A 14,744-nucleotide genomic window follows, 5' to 3' on the forward strand; every position below is an offset into this window, starting at 1 on the left:
ATTCAGGTAAAATAAAAACAGCAAATATGTTAAAGAGCTCAGAAAAGATACAAGACTTTTTGGTTGTTGTAGGAAAGATCATCAACAAGGAAAACTGCCTAGCAGCAGGGTATTTGCCTAAGAAATCTTGACTTCCTTGGAAAGGCAGTGATCCTGCTTCCTTGATGTTATAGCTCAGAACCCAATTGTGAGGTGAGCTATGACTGATGATTCCCTTGTAAGTCAGGACCCCTCCCCCCACCTTTCCAGTTTAGTTGACTGATTGTTCTCCTGAAGGAACTTGGGAGTTGCACAATTAGCCACAGTTAACTTTACTAGTTCAATATGTTTGTCTTCCCAGTTTGTTATTTGTAAAAAAAACTGTACTCAAAAATAAAGTTGACTGTAAAACTGCACTATTGTAATAGATCAACCTAGAATTCACAGGTGGTCTTGGACTTTAGAAATTGAAATATTTCTGATAAGGTCTTCAGATATAAAGTGGTTTACTTGGGTGTGTGTGTTGCCATAAAAATCTCTGTACAACTCAGGATTTTTTTTGCCTGACATTTTATGATCAGTGCTCCCCATTCTTATTTGCCCTTTGACACTACAGAGATTGAACTGGGCCAGAGTTTCAGACAGTGCTTCACAGTGTCTAATAGTGTTCTCAATAAGCCGATTTCTCTTGGAGTGCATTTTATCCTCCACTCTTTCAGAAACCTGACTCACGATTTTCTCTTACTCATGCATTTCCTTATGTCGTCAACACACTTGAAGCCATTTTTCTCATGTATTGCCTCTAGCATGAGAAAGATTCTCACCTTAGGGGGAGGAAATGCTTGAATTTTTTTTTTTTCACTAGTCCAAAGAATAAAATTACAAGACTGTTTTCAATATTATATTATGTGAAATTTAAGTAATTTCAAATTGTTTTTAACTAATCCACAATGTATTTTGAAATCTAGGTTCAATAAATGAACTGCTACAAGTGGTATGAAATTTAATTTGTACTGTGGCAAACATTTATATTTCAGATCCAGGTGATTTTATTACTATTGATCTTAATGCTCTTTCACTTTTAATGAGTATAGTAACCAGTTAGTCTGGTAGCATTGTTTTGGAGGGGTGGATTAGACAGCTTTCTATGTAGATTGATTAGTGGATGGGTGTGGAACTGAATTTTAGATCTATGATGGCAAATGAATTAGGAGATTGTGTCTGTGTTGATGCTTTAATTCTACATTTAAAAGTAAATGTGCTTATTTAACTGATAATTCTGAATTGTCGGAACATTAGAATCCTGCTGTGCGAAGGCTAGAAAAAAAAGATTATAAATGTTTGGATTTAGTTCTTTAGCTGAGGCACATAATCACAATTTTGAATTGCTTCCTTTTACTTTCCACAAGGTCTGATAGATTTTATTTTGTCTTCAAGGACTGAATAAGAGCAGGGGCAGAGAGTAAAAGAAACATTTTGAATTATGGTCTCTCTTGGGGCAACTTGGTGGGGCAGTAGATAGAGCACCGGACTTGGTGTCAGGAGGACTAGAGTTCATATCAAACCTCAGACACATTATAATTAGCTGGTTGTGTGACCTTGGGCAAATAAATCATTTAACCCCATTGCCTTGTGGGGGGGCCAGGGTGAGGGGAGAATTACTGTGTCTCTTGGAAATCTTAGTCTTGCAACTTCCCTCCCTTATAAGTGGTTGGACACCCTTCCAACTCTTCTTTTCTGGGCTCCCCATCTCTGAATTGTTTTGTGTTAAGTGAGATTGGGACTGTTTTTTATTTATAGTACTTTTCTGGGAAAGCCGTCTCTGGGAGAAAGAAATGAAGGATTATAAATAAGTGTGTGTGTGTGTGTGTGTGTGTGTGTGTGTGTGTGTACTTGTTTGCAGGTTGATGTAACTCTTCATACCTAGATGTTAAAATACATAATGATTGCAATTTAGGTGGAATGGAGCTCATGAGCTGCAGTCAGTACCTCTGCTCCTTGCAAGCGTGCTGTGACCTCTTTACCCTGAATTGTCGTTTGAAGACATGCCTCTCTTGGCTCTACATTTCCTCTGCGTGGTAGTAATGAGCACAGACTATTAAGTTAGAATTTCCTTGAAGATCTTGGTCTTGCTTGACTTGGGATTCCTGAAGAAGGTTCATTGGAAGCAGACAGCTGGAAACCTGAGTTGATTTTAAAAAGTGGAGGGTACATGACCTGGTTAACTTGGAACAGAATCAGACTGTGACTCCAAGCTTATGTAGCATGAATGCTCAGGAAGATGTACTGAATAAAAATGGGAATGACCCTAATCACTAAATAGTGACATCACCTTGACTTAATCAGCTCAGGATCAGGCCACTTTTATTGAGCCATGGTACTACAGCTTGGTGTTGTGGTATTTATTTGGATTTTAATTTTTAGATGCTGTCTCTGCCATCATTGAGTATAATCTAGTCATAAGGATAATTGTAGATAGATAAAATGTAAATAAACAGGTTATTGGGGCATCTAGGTGGTGCAATGGATAGAGCAGTGGTCCTGGAGTCAACAGGACCTGAGTTCAAATGTGACCTCAGACACTTAATAATTGCTTAACTCTGTGACCTTGGCAAGTCACTTAACCCATTGCCTTAAAAAAGAAAAAAAAACTAGTTATTTGGGGTTTGGTTTTGGAAGAGAACTGGCAGATTTATAAAACAGTTCTATTTGCACTTCACTAGTCTTGGATAATTTACTTTTAAATCAGTTCTTTCATTAAATCTATTACTATGGGAGTGATGATGTTTGAATTTTCCATTCACAGATGCCTACTAGCTTCCTTAGTCGTTGATACTAGGTGGAATAATCAGAACATTGCCTTTTACTTAAGCTCATTAACTCACACACAGGATGACTGTGGCTGTGAATTTTTAATTGCTCTTATAATTGCTTATAAACCTATTTACCTCTGGTTCTTCCTCACACACACATTCTGTTCTAACTTTATTCTGTACCACAAGACAGGAGGGTAGATACGCCATTTACCAAAATTAAATCTATCTTTGGTGTTTACGTTTCTGCAACCATTTCTGTCCGTTGCACAAACTTTTGGATCTCCCCATCATCCGTTGATGATTCTGTGGTCTCTAACCTGTAAGACATCTGGTGTTTTTTCCTCATACATATTACCTGACTCTAGCAGCTTCCCATAATGTGATGAACCAGCTTTCAATGCATTTTCTCCATATTGGAGCCATTGGACACCACACCCCCCCAGGGTCTTTGTTGGTCACGTGTTCTTAAAAGGAAACAGGTATGTGATTTGACCCATTGATATTAGATTCTGCACACTGATGTTCAGCAGTTATGTCTTGATAGTTGCAGTCATTGTCAGTATTGTGAAGATATGACTGAAAATTATCCTGGTCACTTTATATTTTCTATGCCATTCTCCATTCACATTGTTACCTGAAATAAGCATATACCTACATCAGGTTCACAAAAGGTATAGAGAGGTAACAAGAGTGAGTAGCAGAGTTTGTTGGGAGCCTGGATATGCCTAAGGTCCTTTTGACTCCTAAACTGGTAAAGTACTTATTAGGTGCCAGTCACTGAACATGAAAACAAAAATGGAAGTTCTTGCCTTCCATGAGTTTCTATCTAGCTGAGACCTCATTGGCTGACCTGTGATGCACAGAAGCTTCTGGGCTAAGAAAGCCAAATTTGCCTCACCTCTCAGTGGAAAAATGAGAATACAAAAATGCCTTATTTAAAGATACTTGTGTATCAGTGTGGGCACATAAATGTATGAGTACCTTGGCATCTCTCTGTGTTAAACCTATAGACTCCCTGCTCAGTCTTCTAACAAAACCGGGTCATTATTTTCAAAAAGAGGAGGATTGATTGAAAGAAGAAGCTAATTTGGGGCTTGATATTTTTAGTGGAAAATGTTGATCAGTTTCTGAATAGGATTGACTATTGACTGGGAAAAGGGGGGGATTAAAGAGATTAGAGATATAAAGGGGTTCAGATGTACTCTCTTCACCTTTCTCTTACATGCTTGTAGTTGTAGCAGTGAACCCCAAACCATGAACTCTACTGTGCACCTTGCCCAAATGATTGAATAATTCCTAGGCACATCTGGCCCCCACCCAGGCTCCTAATTAATTTCCAAATCGAATCCCTTAGGGAGAAACCAGGTAGGCTTTAGAAATCCCCTGGGAATTAAGGCTTGAAAATGTCTCAGAAGCCCTCATTGGCCTTTATGTATTTCAGACATCTCAAACACTCATCTTGGGCATTGATCACTCAGGAAGAGGCTGCAGACAACCCGTTGCTGTGGCAACCACTACCTAAAGAACAGTTCAGATGGATGCCAAACACAGATGGGTTTCTATAGAAACTTAGATATGTAAATGATCAGCAATAGCTCTTATTCAGGTTTTGATCAAAACATGTTGATAGGTTGAGTTTAAACTCTCCCTTGGTACTCTAAAATTTGCAGTAGTTTTGGTTTCTTGTAAGAGAGCCTAGGACTGTTTCACTGTGCCTTTGTCAAAAAAAGAAATATAGATGTCTCTTTCAGATTAACTTCACCTACCATTTACTGCATCACCCTGTGCTGTGTCTGAGCTGCAGATTGTCTCAAAGTTTCTTTTGGAAAAAACTGCTATGAGAAATGTACACCTCTCCTCAAACTGACTTGAAGAAATGTGCTTGATATACTGGTACTGAGTCATGGGGGTAGCAGAGGGTATAGGAGGTCAAGCCACGTCAACAAGCATTTATTAATCACTTTCTGGATGGCAGGGATACAAAGGTAAAGGGATTTTACAGTCAGGAGGGAGAGACAACGGACAAATAGCCATGCACCGGACAATTCATGCAGGATAAATGGGAGGGCTCTCAGAAAGAACACCCCAGCATTAGGGAGCAATAATCAGCTTGTTGAGCTCCACCTGCTACCTTGGGGTTTGAGATTGGAATGGGATGAGATTTTTCTCATGTTGTCCAAAGGTTAACAAAAGGATGCTTATTTAGCCACAGGGGGGGAAGGACGTTTTATTGAAGACAGGCTTGATGCCCAGCTTTCTTGTGCCATGTTGGTCAAGCTGCTGGCTTCTACTCTCCAGGCATTTTTGCATTCAGGTGACCAGAAAGTTGCATCAATAGCATGAACCTTGGTCCTCTGAACCAATTAAATCTCAAGACAATTTCAATTCTGTTTAAGGGAAAATATCCCACATAGGACAAGGGCTTTGCTTTCACCCTAGAAGGAAAATGTATAGTTGAGTGAACATATACTAAAATTTAATGTGGGCAAATGGGGTTTCTGTCTTACAGAGAATAATAACTTGGATTTATGTCCTGCTTTAAGGTTATCAAACACTGTACGTGGGCTATCTCATTTGATCAACCTAAAACCCCTGGGGGGGGTAGGTAATACAGCTGAGGAACCTGAGTGAGAGGTTAAGTGACGTGGCCAGGATCACCTAACTAGTCCAACAGTGCACTTCTAGCTGCTTCAAAGAAAGATGTACCTATAATCTATGGAAATGCTAAAATGGGTTATGGTCATACCCTAGAGATATGGGTCACACAATATGACCCATAGGGGGTCTTCTAGGCCATTTACTGATGACTGGCACAGAGAATAAGTCACTATCACTTCCACAAAGGCACTGCGAGAGGTGGGATTTGAACTCTGGTCCTGTGTCTCATTAGTATTCCATTGCTGCCCTCTGATGACCAGAGTTACTCTGAACTGGTCTCCATGCCTTCAAGTCACTCCCTTTCCCCCATTCCAGTTTATACATTACACAAGATTAACTGCTGGAATAAACGTCCTGCTCAAAACCTGTAACCTAAGACCCCCAATAATCTCTCCAAATTCATTTCTTACCGACTATATGAGTCTTCCTTTCTATCTGATAGATGGACTGAATAGTCTTTTTCATGGCTTTGCCTCCAAACTTGAACCTTTTTTTTTTCATTCTCAACTACCCTTTCGAGTTCAAGCCCCAACTTCTCAATGAACCTTTTTTTAATGGAATAAGATGAAATAAACCCACATCAATCTCCCCTGTACTACACTATAATTTTATATTTATTATAGTGGCAGCTTGATGTCATGGTAGTTAGGTTTTAAAGAGTCGAGAAGACCCAAGTTCAAATTCTGCCTTAGCTACTAGTTGGACAAGCCAATTTAACTTCTTGGTCTATAACCTTTCTATAGGTTTTGTTTTTAAATAACCTTTCCATAAAATGAGGATAATAGTGCCTCATAAGCTTGCTAGAATCAAATAAACGTAACTGCTATATTGACATTTACTTTTTTTTAGGTTTTTTGAAAGGCGATGGGGTTGTGTTTGAAGCCGAATATGAACTCAGGTGCTCCTGACTCCAGCCAGTGCTCTATCCACTGCCGTCACCTAGCCACCCCAACATATATTTTTAAATATCTTTTTTTAATATGGAGAAGTTTCTTCCAAATTAAATTAGGGAATAGACTGTTCCTTGAGGCCAGGGACTGCTTCTATTTGTCTCTTCCAGTGTGTGATATAGGGCATTGCACATAGAAAGGATTTCTTCCCCACAGGCTAGTTTTTCCTCCTTCAGTGGGATGGCAACTAGCAAAATGACCCTCCTGATAGAGTGTGGATGTTCTCTTTGCACCTGCCCTCCTGAGTTTTCTGAGGTGGGCTATAAGAATTAAACCATATTCTCAGCTCACTCATCCCTTCTATGATGCTGGGTTTGGAGGCTGTGCCATGGTGAGCTTGGGACCAAAAGGGTTTGTGTTTTCAACTTTAATTCTTATAAGTAATGTGAACACAGGTCAAATTGTGAGTCCGAAGACCTGTATGCCTGCTCTAGCAAAGTCATTTCTGTGGGCCTTCGTTTCTCATCTGTACAATGAGCAGGCTTCAGCATTTAAAGTTCATACCAGTTCATTCAATGAAATTTCTATTAGGCCTAGTCACGGTAGACTCAGTGACTCATTTCCTAAACCAACTTTTCCAGCCCCCTGCATATTTTTTTTCAGTTCCCAGGGTCTCCACTGGCTGATCTCATAAACTTAATCTCTGCTAATAGCAAAGAAGAAAAGGGCTGACTGAACAGCTGGTGGCATTTCTGTGGTTTTAGTTCTAGCCCATTGGAGGTTCCTTTCTCTAGAGGAAGAAGGATGCTAAAGAAGAAGGTTGTAGGCATTGGTGGGGATCCTTCCCCATTCTGCTGAGGAACATTCAGGATAAGCACCTTTAAGGAGGAAAGATGTCACAAAGGATCACCATGTTGAAGGGCACTTAGGGAGAACAGGGAGGGGGTGCTGTTACCAGGCAGCCAGTCTCAAGTTCCACCCATATTACCTTGATGACAGAGCTGTCAAGCTTTATGTGCTAACATTTCAGGTGTTCTCCCTACTTCCTTTAGCTTACTTTGGTATATCTTCTCCCCTTAACTGCTTCTCTGAATCAGTCCAAAACTCCAGGACTAAGTTCCCGTCAATGTGAGTGTGAGACTCAACTCTAGCTTTCCCACTTCCCCCCACTCCAAGAGAGGGACCCAGAACCCTTGCCCCAATTATCCAAACCCTTAAGATGCTTCTACTGGACCAAGCCTCTTCTTCCAGACCTCCGTAGCTCCTTCCAAGTCATTCTGTACTGGCATTTGAAAGGAAGTTGAATTCATGGACCTTTGGAGGTCAGAGAAGGGAAAGATGTAAGACACCGCTACATCTGTGGCCTGACTGAGGAGGCCCAGATCAGTAATCCCTAGAAGGAGAGAACTTGTAACGACAGGAAAAAGCAATCCCAGTGGCATTGCCAGCAAAAAAAGTACTCAAAACAATATACTTGGGAAGCCCTCAAGGATACATCGGTGGCAGTAAAAAGGTAAGGCATTAGATGGCTCTAGCAGATATCAGCTCTCTTTCTTAGACCTGGCCTATTAGGGTCTCGCCCTTGGTCATCCATGGGCTAATAGCATCAGAGAACTCATAAATGAATCCACTCTCCCCTTAAGGAGTTTAGGACAGCCTGGCCCCTTTAAATGGACAAAATATACAATACTTGACCGTCTTCTAACACTACTTGTTCATCCTGAGTAATTGTCCCCCAAGCATCCCCTCCCCATTGCTCTAACTACTTTGCCTCTTTGGGTCTTCGCCCTCTTCCACGTGTCTTATTCTGTCAAGACTACCCCTTCCCCCCCTTTTTTTTTTTAGTTTTTGCAAGGCCCTGGGGTTAAGTGGCTTGCCCAAGACCACACAGCTAGGTCATTATTAAGTGTCTGAGGCCGAATTTGAACTCAGGTCCTCCTGACTCCAGAGCTGGTGTTCTATCCACTGCACCACCTAGCTGCCTCCACCCCTTCCCTTTCAAATCACTTTTAAGAAAAACTTCATTAGAGCTAGAAGGGATTTAAATCCTAGAATGAAGCAAGCTTATATTCTAATGGGAGAGACAACAAGAATGTATAAAAATATAGAGAGCATGAAAAGAATGTGCAGTTATAAATAGGAATATTAAATAAATATGCATATGTTGACAATGACTATGTGCATATGTTAATAAGACAGCGTGTCTATATACATATGTATGTGCATATGTTAATTCACAGTGTTACCATGTTATATACACATATATGTGTATGTGTGGATCAATCAATAAACATTTGTTAAGTACTTAGGATAAGCTAAGCTCTGGTGATATAAGAAGGGGCAAAAGGCATCCTTGCTTTTACGAAGCTTACAGTCCAAAGGGAAAGAACACATGCAAACAAATACATACAAAGCAAGCTATAGATAATAGAAAATAACTGATACAGGCAAGGCATTGGAATTGGGAGGGGCTGGGGATAGCTTCCTGTAGCTTTTACAATGTAGATGAAAGTTTAGCTGTAGCTTAAAAGAAGCCAAGGAAGTCACACACACACACACACACACACACACACGTAGTTAAATACAAGACACTTTGGGAGGCAGTACACTAATATCAGTAGGCCCTCTCTATTATAGATGAGGAAACAGAAGAGGCAGTTCTATGTTCACAGTGACATGACCATTAAATGGTGTCATTGGTTTTAGAATATTGGCATCCTAGTTTTCTAATTCAGTACTCTATGGCATCACACCAGTTGTGATGGGCTACCTCCTGAGATAATATTTTCACACAGAATTCAAATCTTGGCCCCTAATTTGGAAGGAAGCCATTTAGTGCACCCCACTTGGGCAAAAGGACCTCTCTGAAACATGCCCACAAGGGGTTTCAAGTATGCCTATAAACCTATAAACATCAGTTCATCCATTGAGGATTTGGGAATCTTGAACTTCAAGCTCCTCAACACAACAATGTGATGATAGAGTTCCAAAAAAACCTAATGATTTTTAAGGTTTATCGAGAAGCAGCCCATTCTGCTTTGGGATCACTCAAAAGTTGTTAGGACATTTTTCGTTATATCAAGGCTGAATTTTGTCCATTTGTAAACTGTTTTTTACTCCTCAAGTACTAAGCAAGAAAAATTGGGACTTAAAAGATACATCCTCCCCCTCACTCGTCCCCACCACTCCAGGTCTTTTCTTCTCCAGGATAAACCTGTTCTTTCAACTGATCCTTACAATATGTTCTTAGACCCTTGATTTTGATTTCCTTCTGAATGCTCTCCACTTTATCAATATCTTTCCTCAAAAAAATACTGCTGATGTTGTCTAGCCAGTGCAAAGAGATATGCGAGGCTATATTGCCTCCCTACTGCCTCTCAATGCAATTTAAAATCCTTAGTTTTTTGAGGTACTATATCACCACGTTGTTGACTTATGGAGTTTGAAATCCAATAAGACTCCCCAAATCCTTATCGGATGAACTGCTGTCCACAGGCACACTTTTTTCCATCTCATGTTCATGAAATTGGATTTTTTGAACCCTAATATGACTTCCTATTTATCCATACTACATTTTGTCTTCTTAGGTTTCCATTAACTGTTCCTGTCTTGGAATCCTGAATCTGTCATCCAAAGTAGTGATCCTTCCCATCTTTATATACCTTCTGTAAAGTTGATAAGCATATCATATATGCCTTTATTTGGGGTTACTGATTTAAAAAATTAACTCATGGCTAAGTGTAGATGCCTGAGGCTCTTCACTAGAAACCCCTGTCAATAATCCAGGACTGTTCATGACCTTGCAAACAGTTTCTTTCAGTCTTCCTAACTGTACTAATTGTGTAGCCCTCATCTATCACGTACACAAAAATAGCAGGAAAGACTTGGTGTTAAATTCTTAAAAAGGATCTTCTATGTTATAAGCCAAAACTACCTGGTAGATCTCTGTGTAAGAAGAATGTTTTCATCACTTCCAAGTTTCTACCACATTAGTGACCACCCACTAGATTTCATGGAAAGAGAAAGAATGGGGAGGATCCAAAAAGAGTAGTTCTTCGATCTTAGCATGATAGCCAGGTGATACAGAAGACAGAGCACTAGAACTGGAGTCAGGAAGACCTGAGTTTAAATTTAGCCTCAGACAGTACACTTGACCTTGTGCAAGTCATTTGACCTCTCTTTACCTCAGTTTCCTCACCTGTAAAATAGAAAACATAATACCACTTAACCTCCCAGAATTGTTGTGAGAATAAAATGAAATAAAAATGATGAAGCCTTTAGCACAGCCTGACACTTAGAAGGTACTATATAAATGTTAGCTATTATGATTGTCATTATTAAATGCTACCCCTTCTATTTGTACATATGATTGAGAATTAACTGATAATTGCTTTCAAGAATAAAGAATATATATATGCATATATATGTGATAACTTACCTTTCCAATTTGAAAACCACTTTTCTCATTACAGTTGCAATTAATGGATAATGCTTTTAATTCAAGTATTCTTGACTATTGGAATCAAAATCAGGATAATATATGTAAATCTGAAATTATAAAACAAGTGAATCATAGTAACCTTTTGGTATTACTTATGGGTTCTTCACTATACATACGTTCCAAGGATGTTTGGGACAAGGTCTCTAGAAACTATTACAAACTGAAGGATCTCTAACAGAAATATGTTTGAGTCTATACAAAGCAGAGAAAGGGGACACTGTCAGTGATATGATTTCATTCATAGATAGTGGGGGAATGAATGTCTTTCCCCCTCTTATGCCCCATCCCAAATCTTTACCATTCTTGCTTCTTAAAGCCTGAAAACTCCTCTTTTAGGAATCTAGCCTTTTTTAACAAAGAAAAATCAATCTTAAAATATATAAACCTTAAGTGAGGAAATAATTGGGGGGGGGGAGGTTATGTGTGTTTTGGCATGTTTGTGTTGAGTGAGAAAGAGATGGGGAGAGAAAGAGAGGAGGACTCTAGTAGCCACAAATCAGAAAGGGACGCACAAAAAAGAAGTGGGGTATGTGTCCTCAAACCCACAGAAAAAGAAAGGGAGAACAGCCAATATTACATTTTTTCTAGGGCTCAGAAGAGACTTTGCCCTCACTGGTGTCCTGGATTGGAAGCAGCTGCTACTAGGGTAATTTGTAATATTAAGGTAATATTTAAGATAATCATCATTGGCACTTTTCTGTCTCTTTCCATCAATGCTACTTATTTTCCTTCTCTCCTTCCTCCTGCTTGATCATTGTCCTGTTCTCTAAACTAACAAGACTGTTCATCCCTGAGCCCCTCAGAATGCAGAAGGGATTTATTCCTATGCCCTTACATGGTGCCATGGTTGAGGTTTTTTTAGCCAGGATATTCAAAGAAGGAGTAAGAGTGCTGTCAGGGGTGGATGGGGGGGTGGAGAATAAAAAGTATTGAGCCACTATGGAATAGTCAAAGAACAGCTTTGTAATCAGAAAGTTTGTAAGGATGCCTTGTATCTGTGTGACCATAGCCAAGTCACTTACTCTTTTAGCCCCTCCAGAGTCAGCTCTCTAAAGTTATAAATTTCAGAAAAGTTGTTAATCCTTAGTCGGAGGAATTCTGTTTTGTTCAAATGTTTTTCAGTCATACATAGCTCTTTCTGACCCTATTTGGGGTTTTCTTGGTAAAGATACTGAAATGATTTGTCATTTCCTTCCCCAGCTCATTTTACAGATGAAGAAACTGAGGCAACCAGGGTTAAGGAACTTGTACAGCTAGTCATACAGCTAGGAAGTGTCTTGAGGCTGGATTTGAACTCAATTAGAAGAATATTCCTGACACCCGTTGAGGCTTTTGTAGGGACTGTGGCACCAGCTAGCTGCCAATTAGGGATTCTTACCCTCTTTAATCAAAAATGTGAACCCTGTTGCCCTTACAATCAAAAAAGAAAGAAAAAAGAGAGAGGGAGGGAGGGAGGAAAAGAAAAGAGGCCTAATTGTTCAACTTTTTTGTTTTGATTTGACTTTTTCTTCGAAGAATAATTATAGTTAGAACAATGATTAGCAGGGAACAGAGACCCAAGAACACTGCCTCAATGCTTACTCACCTGTATGACTTTGGGAAAGTTACTTACCATTTCTGGGCCTCATTGTTCTCATCTGGAAAATGAAGAGGTCAGACCATCTGGCCTCCAAGATCCTTTCCAGTGCTATCTGGATCTATGATCTTATAAATAAAAGGTGATTTCACAGCATCTTCCTACCTTTAACAAATTCTAACTCCCTAGACCCAGGGAAGCTACATTATAACAGGATATTGAAAGAACAGATTTATGTGATTGCTAACTTTGGTCAGTCATCTTTAAAAGATCTGAGATGAAAAGAGCAATACTGCCACAGGACTAGAGAAGGACAAATATTGTCTCAGTTTTCACAGAGGGAAAGAGGCTGGAGTCTGCCAACTAGACTAGTAAAGTTGACTTCTGTTCCTGGATAAATTCTAGAATGTCCCAATCCATTTATGAGCACTTGAGGATGCAGTGTTCCCTGAAAACCTTCAGTGTGGCTTCATCCAAAGCAGGTCATGCTAGAATCCATTTCCTTTTTGACAGGCTAACTAACCTGGTAGATAAGGGGAATGTGGGTATAGTATAGATACGATATGGGTATAGCATACTTAGACTTCTGCAAAGCATTTGATGCTTGTGCGATGGTTTGGATAAGATGGAGAGAAATGAGCTAGATGCTTAGTTAAGTAATTTTGCACCTGATTGAATGTCTAAACTCAGAGAATAGTCATTAATAGATCATTGTCAGCCTAGAGACAGATCTCTAATGAAATGCCCCCAGTAAACTTGTTTGATGGTGTTCTCAGTGACTCAAGAAAGGCACAGAAAGCACACTTATCATATCCATAAATGACACAAAATTTGGAGAGGGAACATGCTTTTTAAAAATTTAATTTATTTTATTTTTATTTTGTATTTCCATCTAATTGAGTTCAAATCCAGCCTCAAGACACTTCCTAGCTGTATGACTAGCTGTACAAGTTCCTTAACCCTGGTTGCCTCAGTTTCCTCATCTGTAAAATGAGTTGGGGAAGAAAATGACAAATTTCAGTATCTTTACCAAGAAACCCCCAAATAGGTTCACAAAGAGCTAGATATGATTGAAAAATAGTTGTACAAAATGGAATTCCTTCAACCAAGGAAGATTAGCAAATTTTCTGAAAATCAGAGAGCTGACTCTGGAGGGGCTAAAAGAGTAAGTGACTTGGCTATGGTCACACAGATACAAGGCATCCTTACAAACTTCCTTATTACAAGGCTGTTCTTTGACTATACCACAGTGATTCAATACTTTTTATTCTCCATCCCTGACAACAATTTCTAATTACATCCAAAGATAGTTTTTCAACATTCATCCAATTGCAAATTTATGAGTTCCACATTTTTCTTCCCTTCCTTCTTCCTTCCATATGGCTTTGAACAGTATGGTAACAGTTGTATAGGTACATGTGTTTAACATATTAGTCATGTTGTGAAAGAGGAAGTAGAGCTAAGGGGAAAGAAAAAAACATGAGAGAGGAAGAAAAACATTTTTTTAAAGTTTTTTTAAAAAGTGAGCCTAGTATGCATTCAGCTGGTAAAGAAAGGAGGAAATGAATTGCCTTTTGCTTTTTGTTCTTGTTTAGTCATGTCTGACTTGTTGTGACTTCATTTGGGGTGTTGGCAAAGATACTGGAGTAGTTTACCATCCAGCTCAATTTATAGATTAAGGAAATTGAGGCAAGTACAGTTAAGTGACTTGTCCAGGGTAACACATTTAGTGTCAGAGTTCAGATGTGAACTCGGGGAGATGTCTACTTCACTTGAGGCTCACACTCTATTCACTGTGCCATCTTGCTACCTTTTGGTGCAGAATGAGACATACATTTTCAGAATTGATCATGTCTTAATTTGTCTGACTTGATGTCTGTTGACTTTGTTGAAGATATCTTATGATGAGAACTGCCTTAGGGAAGGAGGGGTGTTTATTCTAGAAAAGAAAGGATGTGGAGACTGGTTTTCCATAGCAAGGCTCAATTATTTTGTGGGTTGTCACAGAGAAGAGGGATTAGATGGGTTCTGCTCAGTTTGAGAGGATAGAATGAGGAGCAATGAGTGAATTTGGCAGGGAGGTAGATTAAGGCTTATGTACCTTGAGCTTCCTAAAAGTTAGAGTTAACCAGAATGATAAAGGGCTACCTGGGAAGGCAGTTTGAGTTCCTTTGGTGGGAGGTCTAGTTTGGGTGATGTAAAGGAGTTTTAGGCAGCAAAGTGCCATTTCGAGTCAAGAAGACTCGAATTCAAAGCCACTCTCAGATACTTCCTTAGCTATGTGATCCTAGGCAAGTCCCTTCACTCTGCCTCAGTTTCCTCAT

The 14,744-nt window shown here is 39.5% G+C and overlaps 1 protein-coding gene across 1 annotated transcript in view; it reads left to right on the plus strand.

Moving 5' to 3' along the window:
- The first annotated feature begins 7,746 nt into the window (after window positions 1-7,746).
- The window catches only part of C8H3orf22 (chromosome 8 C3orf22 homolog), a 54,632-nt gene continuing 47,634 nt past the window's right edge, over window positions 7,747-14,744 (plus strand). Inside the window, exons 1-2 of the mRNA XM_074198445.1 lie at window positions 7,747-7,856; window positions 11,433-11,508. The gene's annotated coding sequence lies outside the window, so the exon portion shown is untranslated. The remainder of the gene's footprint in view (window positions 7,857-11,432; window positions 11,509-14,744) is intronic.

This window comes from Macrotis lagotis, chromosome 8 (assembly GCF_037893015.1).
Source record: "Macrotis lagotis isolate mMagLag1 chromosome 8, bilby.v1.9.chrom.fasta, whole genome shotgun sequence".
Classification (NCBI taxonomy): Eukaryota; Metazoa; Chordata; class Mammalia; order Peramelemorphia; family Peramelidae; genus Macrotis; species Macrotis lagotis.